Source organism: Hyla sarda, chromosome 3 (genome assembly GCF_029499605.1).
Source record: "Hyla sarda isolate aHylSar1 chromosome 3, aHylSar1.hap1, whole genome shotgun sequence".
Taxonomy (NCBI): Eukaryota; Metazoa; Chordata; class Amphibia; order Anura; family Hylidae; genus Hyla; species Hyla sarda.
In genome coordinates, this window is record NC_079191.1 from 16,251,122 (window position 1) to 16,266,197 (window position 15,076).

General features: G+C 41.8%; 1 protein-coding gene across 1 annotated transcript in view; it reads right to left on the reverse strand.

Moving 5' to 3' along the window:
* Positions 1 to 15,076, reverse strand: part of ELP3 (elongator acetyltransferase complex subunit 3) — a 178,721-nt gene that overhangs the window by 87,385 nt on the left and 76,260 nt on the right. The window lies entirely within an intron of this gene.

Sequence of the window (15,076 nt, forward strand, 5' to 3'; positions counted from 1 at the left end):
CTTATGGTGGAGAACCCCTTTAAAATTGTATTAAAATAAAGACTATCACCGCCAGATACATTACTTACTAACTTTATAAATACATACACAGTCATGGCCGTAAATTTTAGCACCCCTGAAATTTTTCAAGAAAATTAAGTATTTCTCACAGAAAAGGATTGCAGTAACACATGTTTTGCTAACAGGGATGTGGAATTCCTATCGTTTGACGCCCGGGACATTTAGATCGCGGGGGGCGATCCCCTGTGGAGGTAGCCAGAGGGCTCACCTCTGCATTCATGGCTGCCCCCATAGATCTGCATTTGATTTAGCCTGCCTTGAGCAGGCTCAACCAAATGAACACAGATCAATGGAGTTCAATAGAACAGCATTGATCTGAATGGGGAATCTAAATGATTCCTCCTAAAAAAGTGTATTTAAAAAACGAAAGTTTAATAAAAGTTCGGATCCCCCGTGATCTAAAACCTATCCCCTATCCTTAGGATAGGGGATAAGTTTTTCAGCACTGGATATCTCCTTTAAGGGGTATTCCAGGAAAAAACTTTTTTTTTTATATATATCAACCGGTTCCAGAAAGTTAAACAGATTTGTAAATGACTTCTATTAAAAAATCTTAATCCTTTCAGTACTTATGAGCTTCTGAAGTTAAGGTTGTTCTTTTCTGTCTAAGTAATCTCTGATGACATGTGTCTCGGGAAACGCCCAGTTTAGAAGCAAATCCCCATAGCAAACCTCTTCTAAACTGGGCGTTTCCCGAGACAGGTGTCATCAGAGATTACTTAGACAGAAAAGAACAACCTAAACTTCAGAAGCTCATAAGTACTGAAAGGATTAAGATTTTTTAATAGAAGTCATTTACAAATCTGTTTATCTTTCTGGAGCCAGTTGATATATAAAAAAAAAAAGTTTTTTCCTGGATAACCCCTTTAACCCCTTCCATATTAAAAGTTCATATGACCTCCCTTTTCCATATAAGAATATGTAAACATAATAAAAATAAACATACTTGGTATTGGCGCATGCGTAATTGTCCGAACTATTAAAAAATTAAATTTTATATCCCGTACAGTAAATGGCGTTAACATAAAAAAAAAAAAATCCCAAATCACAGAATTGTGTTTTTTAGGTTTATAACATCATATCCAAGAAAAAATGAAGTAAAAAAGTGATCAAAAACTACGATCAATACCAAATTGGTACCGATACAAACAGCATATTACGGCCCAATAAATGAATTCTCATACAGCCCAGTATACAGAAAAATAAAAATGTTATAGGGGTCAGGAATTTTTTTATTTTTTTAATTAAAAAGTAAAAAAAAAAAAAAAAAAATTATTAAAAACATGAATTTGGTATTGGTGTAATCAGGCTGACCTGAAGTATCAAAATAATATGTAAGTTTGACCATAAGGTGAATGGCGAAAAAAAGAAAAACCCCAAATTTGCTTTTTTTTCAATTTCACCTCACAAATATATATATATCTATATTTTTGTTTCAGAGCATAAGTTATGGAAAAATGAAAGGTGTCATTACAAGGTATACTTGGCCCCACAAAAAACAAGCCTCATACGGGTCTGTAGATGGAAAAATAAGAGTAATGGCTATTATAGGATGAGGAGGAGAAAACGAAAGTGCAGAAATATCTTATTTACGTACTATTTTGGTTGAAATTATTTTATCTACCAGGACAAGTGGATTTTCTTGAGGGACAAGTAGATTGTGTTCCGCTTTAGTTCCTTGGACAAGTAGTTTTATTTTTAATTTCCACACCCCTGGCTATACACATGTTTATTCCCTTTGTGTGTATTGGAACTAAACCAAGAAAAGGGAGGAAAAAAAGCAAATTGGACATAATGTCACCAAACTCCAAAAACGGACTGGACAAAATTATTGGCCCCTTAACTTAATATTTGGTTGCACACCCTTTGGAAAATATAACAGAAACCAGTCACTTCCTATAACCATCAATAAGCTTCTTACACCTCTCAGCCGGAATGTTGGACCACTCTTCCTTTACAAACTGCTCCAGGTCTCTTATTGGACGGCGCCTTTTCCCAGCAGCAATTTTAAGATCTCTCCACAGGTGATCAATGGGATTTAGATCTGGACTCATTGCTGACACTTCAGAGCTCTCCAGCACTTTGTTGCCATCCATTTCTGGGGGCTTTTTGATGTATATGTTTGGGGTCATTGTCCTGCTGGAAGACCCAAGATCTCGGACACAAACCCAGCTTTCTGACACTGGGCTGTACAGTGCGACCCAAAATCCATTGGTGATCCTCAGATTTCATGACGTCTTGTACAGATTCAAGGCCCCCAGTGCCAGAGGCAGCAAAACAACCCAAAACATCACTGACCTCAACCATATGTCACTGTAGGTTCTGTGTTCTTTTCTTTGTAGCCTCATTCCGTTTTCAGTAAACAGTAGAATGATTTGCTTTACCAAAAAGCTCTATCTTGGTCTCATCTGTCCACAAGACATTTTCCCAGAAGGATTTTGGTTACTCAAGTTCATTTTGGCAAAATATAGTCTTGCTTTTTTATGTCTCAGTGTCAGCAGTGGGGTCCTCCTGGGTCTCCTCCATAGTGGGGTCCTCCTGGGTCTCCTCCATAGTGGGGTCCTCCTGGGTCTTCTCCATAGTGGGGTCCTCCTGGGTCTCCTCCATAGTGGGGTCCTCCTGGGTCTCCTCCATAGTGGGGTCCTCCTGGGTCTCCTCCATAGTGGGGTCCTCCTGGGTCTCCTCCATAGTGGGGTCCTCCTGGGTCTCCTCCATAGTGTTTCATTTCATTTAAATGTCAACATAGTTTGTGCTGACACTGATGCTCCCTGAGCCTGCAGGACAGCTTGAATATCTTTGGAACTTGTTTGGGGCTGCTTATCCACCATCTGCATTTACACCTTTCATCAATTTTTCTCTTCCGTCCACGTCCAGGGAGATTATCTACAGTGCCATGGGTTGTAAACTTCTTGATAATGTTGCGCACTGTGGACAAAGGCAAATCTAGATCTCTGGAGATGGACTTGTAACCTTGAGATTGTTGATATTTTTCCACCATTTTGGTTCTCAAGTCCTCAGACAGTTCTCTTCTCCTCTTTCTGTTATCCATGCTTAGTGTGGCACACAAGGACACACAATGCAAAGACTAAGTGAACTTCTCCCCTTTTTATCTGCTTTCAGGTGTGATTTTTATATTGCCCCCACCTGTTACTTGCCCCAGGTGAGTTTAAAGGAGCATCACATGCTTGAAACAATTTTATTTTTCCACAATTTTGAAAGGGGACAATAATTTTGTCCAGACCATTATTGGAGTTTGGTGACATTATGTACAATTTGCTTTTTTTCCTCCTTTTTTTTTGGTTTAGTTTCAATACACACAAAGGGAATAAACATGTGTATAGAAAACATGTGTTACTGCAATCCTTTTCTGTGAGAAATACTTCACTTTCTAGAACAATTTCAGGGGTGCCAACATTTATGGCCATGACTGTATATATATGGGTAGGTATACAGAGATTGTTAGGGTCTCATCTGAAGTGAGGCTACCTCCATCTTGATCAAAAAGTGAACTAAGAGCCTACATTTTTTGACCAAGAGTGCTGCTCCAACCTTGATTGTGTGTGTATATATATATATATATATATATATATATATATATATATATATATGTATATATCACAAATTGTACTGTCTCCAATATGATTTTCTGCAATTCACCTCTGACAAGAAGTTGTGTAGTCATCTTTTTGTCAGGGTGGTATCTCATCAGCTCCCTGGCTTCCCATTCTCTCCTGACAGGAAGTTGTGTAGTCCTCCCATTGTTAGAGTTGTGCTGTCTCAGCATCTCCTAGCTTCTCCTCTTCCCCGGACAAAAAGTTGTATAGGCCTCTTATTGTCAGTGTGTTGTCTCAGCAGCTCCCTGGTTCCCCATTCTCTCCTAACAGGAAGTTGTGTAGTCCTCCCACTGTTAGAGTTGTGCTGTCTCAGCGTCTCCTGGCTTCTCCCTTTCTCCTGAAAGTGGTATAGTCCTCTAATTATCAGTATTATGTCATCTCAGTTGCTCCCCAGCTCCTCCCTCTCTCCAGAGTAAATGCATCATTCTTTGCTGTCTCAGGAGGCGTGGCTGGATCTTATCTCTCAGCTCTAGCCCCCCCTCCTGAATGATGTCATCACCTCTGACCAGCCCCTCAAGCTACATCACCATCTCCCATCTTTATGCTTTTGTTTTGTTTTTTTATCTGAAATTTGAGGATATCCCATAAAAAGAACACTTGTGGTGAAACCTGTTAGGGCTCCTTGATGACCGGGGTTGACAAACACTAGTCCAGTCTTTTCCAACCGGTGTGCCTCCAACTGCTGGATAACTACAACTCCCAGCATGCCGGGACAGCCAAAGGCTGGATGGAAACCCTGCACTAGACTAACTCTTGTGTTATGTGCATTGAGGATCTCCACTTCTGCAGGGATTAAAATGTCTCAATTCAGTGACCACAAGGGTGGATCGTTGTTGGATATTATATATATCTATCGCCTCAGTGCAAGTCTATGGGAGGGGGCGTGGCGATGCCACGCCCCCGCCCATAGACTTGCACTGAGGGGGCGTGGCCTGACGGCATGGCCACCCCCGCAGTGCGCACACAGCATTCGGAACTAAAATGTTCCAAACACTAGCCAGTGGAGTAACCCTTTAAATCCCACTCAGTTTCTCCGACTTTGTAGCTGGAGCTATGGGACTAAAACGGAGCAAAATCTACTTGTCCCTCCTGACGATCCACTTGTCCGGACCAATTTTCGCTTTTACACTCTCGTTTTTTCCTCCTCACCCTATAATAGCCATAACTACCTACTATAAGGATACCTTTTAATTTTTCAATAACATATTCTCTGAAACCCCCCAAAAAAATGTTATTTATATATATATATATATATATATATATATATATATATATATATAATCAGTGAAGTGAAATTTAAATAGTAAAAGATAGTTTAGCAAATTTGGTGGTTTTCTTTTTTTTTCTTCTACGCCATTTACCTTGTGGTTGAGATAACATGTTGTTTTGATACTTTAGGTCGCCTGATTACAGTAATACCAGATTTGTATAGTTTCCGTCATGTTTTACGAATTTAAAAAACAAAATTCAGAACTTTTTAGAATTTTTTTTAATTGCCATTTATTTACCCCTGTATCTTAAAAAAAAAAAATAAATAAAATTTGCATACCAGGCTCATGTGTATGAGGGCTAATTTTTTGCGCCATAATCGTTTTTTTGTATCGGTACCATTTTGGTATTGATCGGACTTTTTAATGACTTTTTAACTTTTTTTTTCTGGGATATTATAAAAATTGCAATTCTGTGGTTTGTATTTTATTTTATTTTTTTTACATTTTTGTCATTTACTGTACGGGACACATAATGTTATATTTTATTAGTTCGTATAATTACGCATGCAGCGATACAAAATATGTTTAGTATGATTATGTTTACATGTTTTTATATAGGAAAAGGGGGTGATTTGAACATGGAAGGGGTTAATGTGTGTCTTTTAAACTTTTATTAAAACTTTATTTTTATTATTATTATTATTATTATTTAATTATTTTTTTTTACACTTAATTAGACTTTTAGGAGGAATCATTAGATTCCTCATACAGATCAATAGAGTTCTATTGAACTCCGTTGATCTGTGTGCTGTGATCCGTTGATAGAGCCTAGTCCAGCCAGGCTCTATCAATGACAGAACCACGAGACAACAGGGAACAAAGGTAAGCCATCTGGCTACCTCTTTAGTGGATCGCCCCCACGCGATCGCGCTCCAGGGGGGTCCACCCCATTAGCCCACCAGGGAGCATTCACATGTCCCTTTAGATGCCACTGTCAGCTTTGACATCGGCAATCTAAAGGGTTAATAGCGAGCCGCATGCTGGCTATTAGCGGCGGCCCCAGGCTACTGAAAACAGCTGGGGGCTGCAGAGTATGGAGCGGGCACGAGTCGGGAGCCCGCTCCTTAAAGACTGCTGAGCGCCGCCACGCTTGTCACGTCCGGCCCTGTTTGCCTGAAGCCGGGCTAAGGGCCAGAAAAATTGCATGTCCCGGGCATCGGGCGATAGGAATTCCACATCCCTGGTGTGTGTGTGTGTGTGTATATATATAAATATATATGTGTGTGTGTGTGCTGCAGAAGCTTTTATTATGCAAAGACCTTTCCTTAAATCAGACAGGATGCCCACTTTAAGCAGTAAGGAGGATATCCTCTTTCACACACACCCTTGTACCGCTGGCAAAGTCGGAACTAGTCTCCCCCCACCATTTGCGCAGTTTATTGTGACGGAGGACGAGACTTCTGTCGGCTGTGCTGCGGCTGGTGACAAGGACAGGCAGTGATATAATGGAGGTCAAGGAAAGCCAAGATTATATGTCTTACAGTTAAAAGGTTTATTGATTGCGCTGATCTGGCACCTTAACAGGACGCTTATCTCCCATCTCCTCTCGCTCACCCACTCACTCGTACTTTCCCGACTCGCGAGAAGCTTATTCTAACGCTTCATATTAGTCTTAGAGTCAGCAGAGGAAGTTTTTTATGAAGTCAGGAGAACTGCGGGAACTAAACCTCGCAGCTAAACCTCTGCTGGATACACAATATAAAGGACCCAGCCAAGAAACAAACGTCTAAAATCTCCCATACAGGGGTCCCTCAACTTACAATGGCCTCAGGTTACAATATTTTCAGTCTATTCTGGACCATTGTAACTTGAAACCAGACTAACCAACCAAACAGTATCAATAATCTTTTGTATTATTACATTAGAAACACGGGTCCCTAAGGGACTGAATAGGAGACAGGACACTTTATAATATTATCATTGTAAATTATAGCTACCTGTCTTCCTTAGGTCTTCTATATTCCATTAATATTGTGTTTTCTACTATTACTATTATATTTTTACATCTTGCTCATCCAGCTTCGTGTCATTATATTGTGTTGCTGTTCTATATTTATACTATTATCTAAGTTCATTATCATTTATTCATTTGTCACTAACAGCTTCAAACTAGTATTTCTCTATTTTTATATTTGAATCATGTATCCTATTTGGATTTTTACATGTAAAGGGTTAAAGGGGTACTCCGCCCCTAGACATCTTATCCCCTATCCCCCACCGCTGGGGACCCCCGGGGATCTACCATGCAGCACCCACCTCTAGCGGCTTCCGGAACCGCTGGAGGTCCTCAGGCTGAGTCCGTCTCGACCACGAAGACGGAGCATAGTGATGTCACGGCTTCGCCCCCGTGTGAAGTCACGCTCCGCCCCCTAAATGCAAGTCTATTGGAGGGGCCCCCTCCCACAGGCTTGCACTGAGGGGGCAGAGCGTGACGTCACACGGGGGCGGAGCCGTGACGTCACTATGCTCCGTCCCCATGATCGCCAGTAATCAGACCCAGAGCGAACACGCTCCGGGTACAGATTCTAACGGGGTGCGGCGTGGAAGATCACGGGGGTCCCAAGTAGCGGGACCCGCGCGATCAGGCATCTTATATGTCTTAGATGTCTAAGCGCTGGAGTACCCCTTTAAAGTATTTGGGGACAGGTGGATCCCATTTCCCCTGAGCTACTTACCCTATATAACTGAAGTACCTCACTTCCTATGGTGTATGACTAAGGGCGACATCGCCTGAAATGCGTTACCCTCTGTTCACCTCGTGTCTCCGGATTTTTATTCAATAAAGGGACTTTGTTTGCATTATATCCACGCTGGCATTTCTTCTTCTTACCTTGGATTTCCGATGATGCCATACACCTGCCGTTCGGTGGATGGGGTCTACGTGCGGTGAGCTGGCCTACCTATACTTTGTGTAACCAAACAACACTACGGACAGTCCAGATCTGCGAAACGTGTCAATGGCTGGAAGATCTGACCAAACAAAATGGGCAGTCACTGGAAAAACATCTGTATTAGGCCCCTTTCACACTACAGGTATCATCCTGTAAAAAATCTCTGTTATTACTCCCGGCAAAAAGTCCTGAAAACGGCCGTAAAAAAATCCCATTCATGTCGATGGGATTTTTTTGAACATCCTTTTGCATCAGTTATGTCCATTTTTACTAATGTCCGTCATTTTTGGTGAAAACCAGATGTTACAATTTAAGGGGTATCCCGGACAAAAACATGTTATCCCCTATCCAGAGGATAGGGGATAAGATGTCTGATCGCAGGGGGCTCGCTGCTGAGACCCCTGCGATCTCCCTGCAGCACCCGCTTTCTATGCGGGTGCTGAATCTCCAGTTTCGGAAACCTCCGGGTTTCCGGGACTGGGGATGTGACGTCACGCCCCCCCCCCCCCCCCTCCATTCATGTCTATGGGAGGGGGCGTGGCGTGACGTCACATCCCCAGTCCCGGAAACCTGAAGGTTTCCGAAACTGGAGATTCAGTTATTGTCAGGATTGACATCAGTTTTTTTGCACTGAGCATGCTCAGTACAGCTTTACAAAAAAAGGGTTAAAAAAAACGGATTTAAAAAACAAACAACAAAAAAAACGGAAGTAACTGGCAATAACAGATGAACATCAGTTTTTTTTTTTAGGAAAAAACCTATTAAAAATAAAGGATGATGGTCATCAGTTATCATCCGTTATTACCAGTTATTGCATCCGTTTTTTTCCCATCAGTTATTGTAAAATAACGGCATTAAAAAAGCAGGGTGATACCTGTAGTGTGAAAGGGGCCTTACTGAAGTGTATGCACTGAATTCCTGTCTGGTAGTGCCCCCTACAGCACAGGGTGGTATTACATGTTCTGTACTCTTTACCTGTATTACTGAAGTGTATGCACTGACTGGTGTCTGGTAGTGCCCCCTACAGTACAGGGTGGTATTACATGTTCTGTACTCTTTACCTGTATTACTGAAGTGTATGCACTGACTGGTGTCTGGTAGCGCCCCCTACAGTACAGGGAGGTATTACATGTTCTGTACTCTTTACCTGTATTACTGAAGTGCATGCACTGACTGGTGTCTGGTAGCACCCCCTACAGTACAGGGAGGTATTACATGTTCTGTACTCTTTACCTGTATTACTGAAGTGTATGCACTGACTGGTATCTGGTAGCGCCCCCTACAGTACAAGGAAGTATTACATGTTCTGTACTCATTACCTGTATTACTGAAGTGTATGCACTCACTAGTGTCTGGTAGCACCCCCTACAGTACAGGGAGGTATTACATGCTCTGTACTCTTTACCTGTGTCACGATTAGCTGCTCCTTTGGACACCAGGAGAGGGCGACTCCATGTTACTTTTTTAGGACACTGTGGGTACTGTACAGGACCCTGAAGAAGCTCCTGTCCTCTACATAGACAGTGATTTACAGCTTTCACCAAATCTTTCTTCCTTATATGCATGTACTTTCTATTTTCCTATTAGTTATCTACTAATATTCTTTAATCTCCACTTTTTCCTAATTTTGGTGACATTTTGGGGCTTCAGAACCAATTGCCAGGTTTCCATAGAGTTATGTTCCCAACATACAAAGGTCGTCCTGGAACAAATTATTATAATTGTAAACAGGGACCACTGTATATGAAAAATTTTAGCATTTTCCTTTTTTCCCTCCTCATTTTCCAAAAGTCAAATCTTTCTTATTTTTTTTTCTACAACATTTAAGCGAGGGCTTGTTTTTTTCAGGGCTTATTATACTTTCTAATGAAACCTTTCACTTTTGATACTGGGTCAGTACGATTACAATGATACCCAATTTATATACCGTAGCTTTATATTTGCACTTTAAAAAAATATACAAAACTTTTTCTTTAAAAAAAAAAAAACTGCTTAAATTGCCCTATTATGACCCCTATAACTATTATTGCACAATGATTTGTAGATTTGATTAGCACCATTTTTATTTAGATCGAGACTTCTTGTTTTTGTTTTTTTATTCTAATATAGGAGTTGATCAAAAATCTGTATTTTGTTTTCTTTTTGCATTTATGCCGTTCATCATGGGGGATTATTTACAATATATTAACACCTTAAAAGGGGTACTCCACTGGATATATATATATATATATTTTTTTAAATCAACTGGTACCAGAAAGTTAAACAGATTTGTAAATTACTTCTATTTAAAAATCTTAACCCTTCCAATACTTATCAGATGCTGTATGTTCCAGAGGAAGTTATTTTCTTTTTGAATTTCTTTTCTGTCTGAGGCACAGTGCTCTCTGCTGACACCTCTGTTTATTTGAGGAACTGTCCAGTAGGAGCAAATCCCCATAGCAAACCTATTCTACTCTGGACAGTTCCTGACATGGACAGAGGTGTCAGCAGAGAGCACTGTGGTCAGACTGAAAGGAAATCAAATTATAAAAAAAAGTAAAAAAGTTCCTCTGGAACATACAGCAGCTGATAAGTACTGGAAGGGTAAAGATTATTTAATAGAAGTAATTTACAAATCTGTTTAACTTTCTGGCACCCGTTGATTTAAAAAAATGTTTTCCAGGAGAATACCCCCTTAAGGACCAGGCAAATTTTATTTCTGCATTTTACTTTTTTCCTCCTCATAACAATTATATTTCCATCCACAGACCCATATAAGGGCTTGTTTTTTGTGTGACTAATTGTACTTTGTAATGGCATCCCTCAATTTACCATAAAATGTATGACGCAACCAAAAAAATATTATTTGCGAGAAAATTGAAAAGAAAACCAAAATTTAGCAAGGTAACACTTTACGGTTAAAATTTGGGTCAATATGATTAAAATTACACCCATGATTACTGATTACATACATTTCTATAATTGTACCGCTTTAAAAAAAAAAAAAATCTCAAACTTTAACAGAATTAGTTAAAATTGTTTAAAATTGCCCTATTTTGACCACCTATAACTTTTTACATTTTTCTGTATACGGGGCAGTATGATCTGTAGTTTTCATCGGCACCACTTTTGCTTATGTTTAACTTTTTAATCGCTTTTTATAATTTTTTATTTTTTTTTATGTAACAAAAAAGCTGAAATTTTTGCCTTTTTCTACGTTTACGCCATTCACCGTACAGGGTCTTTTACAATATATTTTTGTAGTTCGGACATTTACGCACCTAATATGTTTATAAATTTTTTACGCTTTTTGGGGATAAAATAGGAAAAAGGGGCAATTAAAATCTTTATTGGGAGAAAGGCTTTCACTTTTATTTATTTATTATTTTTTTTTACTATTTTGCTTTACACTTTTATAGTCCCCATAGGGGCTCATTTATAGCAATCATTAGATTGCATATACTGAACAGTGCTATGCATAGCACTGATCAGTATTATCGGCGATCTTCTTCTCTGGTCTGCTCGATGTTAGACCAGAGGAGAGGACCCCAGGAGAGCCGCATTGAAGCATCTGAGGGGTTACAGGCAGACATCTGCATGATCACTGATGTCCACCATTACCAGCGGGTCCATGGCTGCTGCAGCCCGGACCTGCCATGCATGACGCAAGCACCGGTCCGGTGCTCGTGTCATGTACAGCACATAAATGTATGTCCTGGTGCGTTAAGTACCAACGCATCAGGACTTACATTTATGTACATTGTCCTTAAAGGGGTACTCCACCCCTAGACATCTTATCCCCTATCCAAAGGATAGGGGATAAGATGTCAGATCGCCGCGGTCCCGCTGCTGGGGACCCCAGGGATCTCCGCTGCAGCACCCCGCTATCATTACTGCACAGAGCGAGTTCGCTCTGTGCGTAATGACGGGCAATACAGGGGACGGAGCATCGTTACGTGACGGCTCCGCCCTTGTGATGTCACAGCTCCGCCCCTCAATACAAGTCTATGGGAGGGGGCGCGGCAGTCGTCATGGCCCCTGCCATAGACTTGCATTAAGGGGGCGGGCTGTGATGTCACAAGGGGCGGAGCCATGACATCACGCTGCTCCGTTCCCTGTATCGCCCGTCATTACACGCAGAGCGAACTCACTCTGTGCAGTAATGTTAGCGCGGTGCCGCAGCGGCGATCCCGGGGGTCCCCAGAAGCGGGACCCTGTCGATTAGACATCTTATCCCATATCCATTGGATAGGGGATAAGATGTTTAGGGGCGGAGTACCCCTTTAACCCCTTAAGGACCAGGACCATTTTGGCCTTAAGGATGAGGCCAATTTTATTTTTGCATTTTCGTTTTTTTCTCCTCGCCTTCTAAAAATCATAATTCTTTTACATTTCCATCCACAGACCCATATGAGGGCTTGTTTTTTGCATCACCAATTTTACTTTGTAATGACATCACTTATTTTATCCTAAAATGTACGGCGCAACCAAACAAATATTATTTATGTGGGAAAATTGAAAAGAAAACAGCAATTTAGCAAATTTTGGAAGGTTTTGTTTTCACGCTGTACACTTTCCAGTAAAAATGACAAGTTTTCTTTATTCTGTGGGTCATTACTATTAAAATGATACCCATGTTATCTGCTTTTCTATAATTGTACCGCTTAAAAAAAATCTCAAACCATTTTAACAAAATTAGTATTGTATATACTCGAGTATATAAGCCGAGGCCCCTAATTTTACCCCAAAAACCCAGGAAAAGTTATTGACTCGACTATAAGCCTAGGTATATATGTATATAATATACATCCCCCCCATGTCATCATCCCCCCCTGTCATCATCCAGACCCCCGTCATCATCGTGACCCCCTTCATCATCCAGACCCCCTTCATCATCCAGACCCCGTCAATCCCTTCATCAGTGGTCTTCAACCTGCGGACCTCCAGGTGTTGCAAAACTACAACTCCCAGCATGCTGGGTGTTGTAGATTTGAAACCTCTGGAGGTGCGCAGGTTGAAGACCACTGTGCCCTTAGTCATCATCCCCCCCCCCCATTTCATCATCACCGCCTGTCAATCCCTTCATCAGTGGTCTTCAACCTGCGGACCTCCAGATGTTGCAAAACTACAACTCCCAGCATGCCCGGACAGCCAACAGTTGTCCAGGCATGCTGGGTGTTGTAGTTTTGAAACCTCTGGAGGTCCGCAGGTTGAAGACCACTGTGGCCTTTGTCATCATCCAGACCCCCCCCCCTTTTGTTTTGTACTCACCTCCCCTCGGCGGGAAGTTAGGGTGAGCTGGTCCGTGCCATCTATGCTGCGGGGACCGTCCAGTGGGGATGGTTAGTCGTTGCGGGCTGGCCATCTGGATCCCCACCGGATGGTCCCCGCAGCATAGATGGCCCGGATCAGCTCACCCTAACTTCCCGCCCGAGAGGAGGTGAGTTCAAAACAAAAGGGTGGGTCTTCAACCTGCGGACCTCCAGAGGTTTCAAAACAATACCACCCAGCATCCGGGCTTGCTGGGAGTTGAAGTTTTGCAACATCTGGAGGTCCCCAGGTTGAAGACCACTGATGAAGGGATTGACAGGTGGAGAGTTCACTCGAGTATAGGCCGAGGGGGGCGTTTTCAACACGATTTTTTACTCGAGTATATATGGTATGTTTGAAATTGCCCTATTTTGACCACCTATAACTTTCTCATTTTTCCATATATGGGGCGATATGAGGGCTCAATTTTTGCGCCATGATCTGTAGTTTTTATCAGTACCACTTTTGCTTAGGTTTTATTTTTTATACATTTTTTATAAATTTTTGGGGAATAAAATGTGACAAAAAAGCAGCAATTTTGGACTTTTTTTTTACATTTACGCCATTTACTGTACGGGATAATTAACAATATATTTTAATAGTTCAGACTTTAACGCATGCGGCTATACCAAATATGTGTATTATTTATTTTACGCTTTTTTGGGGGTAAAATGGGAAAAACTGACGTTTTACTTTTTTATTGGGAGAGGGGATTTTGCAAATGTTTTTACTTTTTTATTTGACATTTTTTTACATCTATTTATTTATTTATTTTTTACACTTTTTATGTCTCCATTGGGGGACTATTCATAGCAATCAGTTGATTGCTAATACTGTTCAGTGCTATGTATTGGACACAGCACTGCTCAGTGTTATCGGTGATCTTCTGTTTTGGTCTGCCCGATCTCAGACCAGAGCAGAAGACCCCAGGAGACGGCCGGAGCCTGGTGAGGGGACCTCCGGCCGCCATGCTGGATGATCAGATCGCCGCCGCAGTATTGTATTGATCACGGCATCTGAGGGGTTAATGGCGGACATCTGCGCGATCGCCGATGTCCGCCATTACCGGCGGGTCCCTGGCTGGTGATGGCAGCCGAGACATGCCGCGCATGACGCGAGCACCATTGCAGTGCTCGCGATCATGGCGGCACGTAAATGTACGTCATGGTGCGTTAAGTACCACGTCACCATGACGTACATTTACGTCCATTGTAGTTAAGGGGTTAAAGGGGTACTCCAGTGGAAAAAAAAATGTTTAATTGACCTGTGCCAGATTTGTAAATTACTTTGCTGCTGTATGCCCCACAGGAAGTTGTATTCCTTTCTGGAGTTCTTTCAGTCTGACCACAGTGCTCTCCGCTCTCTCTATGTCAGGAACCGTCCAGAGTAGGAGCAAATCCCCATCGCAAACCTCTCCTGTTCTGGACAGTTCCTGACATGGACAGCAGCAGAAAGCACTGTGGTCAGACAGAAAAGAACTCCAGAAAAAAATACAACTTCCTGTGGGGCATACAGCAGCTGATAAGTACTAGAAGGATTAAGATTTTTAAATAGAAATTATTTATAAATCTGTATAACTTTCTGGAACCAGTTGATTTAAAAAAAAAAAAAAAAAAAAATTCGCTGTAGTACCCATTTAAGGGGTTAAAATAATTCACACAATTCCGTACATGGACACACTAAATTTTATCTATTTATTAAAGGGGTACTCCGCCCCTAGACCGCTGCTGGGGACCCCGAGGATCGCTGCTGCAGCACCCCGCTATCATTACTGCGCAGAGCGAGATCGCTCTGCACGTAATGACGGGCAATACATGGTCGGAGCATCGTTACGTCACGGCTCCGCCCCTCGTGACGTCACGGCCCCTGCCATAGACTTGCATTAAGGGGACAGGCCGTGATGTCACGAGGGGCGGAGCCGTGACGTAACAATGCTCCGGCCCCTGTATCG